Genomic DNA, 2,199 nt, shown 5'->3' on the forward strand with positions numbered 1-2,199 from the left:
TTTGATAGGCCCTGAATCAAAAGTATTTTTAAAAAAAAATAAGTATTTATACGCTCTTAACATTTCAATTGATATTTTTACCAATCCGAAAACATGTGATGTGATTCTATGGTGCAACGATCCTATGTTGAATCAAATTATTAGAATCTGCATGGTTTATGTTTCCATCAGAGAACGGGAGCGGATCTAGCCAAAAATGCTGGATTATAAGGATAAACCACGATAAGACAGCTGCAATGTTTCCACAGATCTACAGATGTCTGAGCTGTAGTCTAGTGTTTTCAGTCCAGTTTCAGTTCAATTCAGTGTATCTTTATGGTGGCAATTCACAACAAACGTCGTCTTAAGGGACTTTACAAAGACAAAAAAGTAAAAATACATAAAAAGCTCATCCCGTCATCCAAAAAAAATTAAAAATAAAATAAAAAACACAGCTTTTCACCCAAAACTTCACTTGTGAATTTGTCAATAGAAATGACAGAAATATTACAAATTCACTGAGAAAGAGGCTGAATATTTCATTTTCCTACTGTAGGCATAGGAAGCAAAAAAAAAAAAAAACCTCACACCCTTGGCACATAGCTTATTTTTTTTATGTTGCAACTCTCTTTGAGATTAGAACATTAAATGATTAAAATCATGCAAGAGGCTTATAAACAAACACGTGAGAAGCTGAAATCGTAGTTCAGATACAAACCAGTCCGGACGCCAGGCGGCATACATCACACAGATGTTGGTTTATGCCAACATCATGAGTTGCTTCACAGCAGCAGATAATAAAAAGTAAGACGACCAGGATCCTGAAGCCGCAGAGCGTCATAAAGTGTCGAAAGCGACAAAGATAAATGTACCTGAATTACACCAAGTCTGGACTGGATCCAAACTGGAAAAGTTTCTGTTTGTTACCCCTGCTGTACAGCAGTCCTCTGTGTGTGTGTGTTGCCTTACCCATCTTGGATTCTTCTGCTTCTATGATTCTCCTCACAGACTCCTGCATCAGCAGAACCTGCAGGGGAGCCGAGGGAGAGAGGAAGAGGAGGAGGAGGAGGAGGAAGAGGATGGGTAGGGCCAAGGAAAACAGTGTAGGATAGATGAGATTCGGTCATGAGTTCATAACGAGGAGAGCCTGACTTATGAACAGAGATCATTTACACCCCACCACACAACGGAGGGAAAAAGAAGAAGGAAAAATAGAGCATTTCTGGAAGGAGGTACTCACAGCGGTCTCAGCCTCCTGCTTCTTCTTGGCGATGTCTGTGGCGGAGCTCTTCCTCTGCAACTCCAGCTCTCTGAGAGAGAGACACACAAAAGCAAACATCAACAGCCACCCCGCTGGGATTCACTGTGGAGGCTTTCGCTGATGGTAGCACAAGCATTAAAGAAACCCCTCGACACGCTCGTAAACAGAAATGCTAAATGTTTCACCAGCGCGAGGGCTTCAGGCGGACGTTCCTGATCCAAAACTCAGAAAGCGAGGGAAACAAATAGCGACTCACTCAGTGATTACGGCGATTTGATGACGAAGGGTTGATAGCTATCAAATTAGGTTTGAACGGCGATGCGGTTAGACTACTCACTGCTCCTTCTGCGCTTTCGTGTACGGGATTATAATTAGTCTGTGGACGGCGACGTAGGCCAGGAGGGGTCCGACGGTGGCGTAGAAGACGGCGCTTGGCAACAGCTGGTCTGTCAGGTGGACGGGGAACAGGTACGTCTGACTGGCACGCGACAGCCTCGTTAAAACAAACACAAGAAGAGGTATCAGCAGCAGAACAAGGTGACGAGACAAGACCGTCATTCAGACGGACGAGGACACACAGAAAAGTGCGAGATCGCATCTCGGGGGCGGCTCATACTTTATCTTGAGTGTGACTCCCTGCGGGACGCCGATGCTGACCGTGGCCGACAAAACGCTGTGACGGCTGATCTTCCTCTCCGCTCCGTACTCCACCACCGTGCCGAACCAGCCTGTCCTGCGAAAAAACGTGAACAGAGATCGGACCGGACGGATGCCGAAGAGTGTGCAAAGTTTGGTAAAACTAAAAATGCGTGCTTTTTTTTTTTTTTTTTTTTTCTGAAAAGCACCGAGTTATGTTTGCCTCCTTTTGATAGGCCCTGAATCAAAAGTATTTTTAAAAAAAAATAAGTATTTATACGCTCTTAACATTTCAATTGATATTTTTACCAATCCGAAAACAT

General features: G+C 43.8%; 1 long non-coding RNA gene across 1 annotated transcript; it reads right to left on the minus strand.

Annotated features, from left to right (window-relative positions):
* Positions 1 to 563: 563 nt before the first annotated feature.
* On the minus strand, positions 564 to 2,193 carry LOC103133407 (uncharacterized). The gene is made up of 4 exons (XR_001661297.1): positions 1,857 to 2,193; positions 1,578 to 1,733; positions 1,220 to 1,289; positions 564 to 1,006 (listed from the first exon to the last, which is right to left on the minus strand). It is a non-coding gene; the product is annotated as an uncharacterized LOC103133407 (long non-coding RNA).
* Between the last annotated feature and the right edge of the window lie 6 nt (positions 2,194 to 2,199).

Source organism: Poecilia formosa, unplaced genomic scaffold (genome assembly GCF_000485575.1).
Source record: "Poecilia formosa unplaced genomic scaffold, Poecilia_formosa-5.1.2 Scaffold3052, whole genome shotgun sequence".
NCBI lineage: Eukaryota > Metazoa > Chordata > Actinopteri > Cyprinodontiformes > Poeciliidae > Poecilia > Poecilia formosa.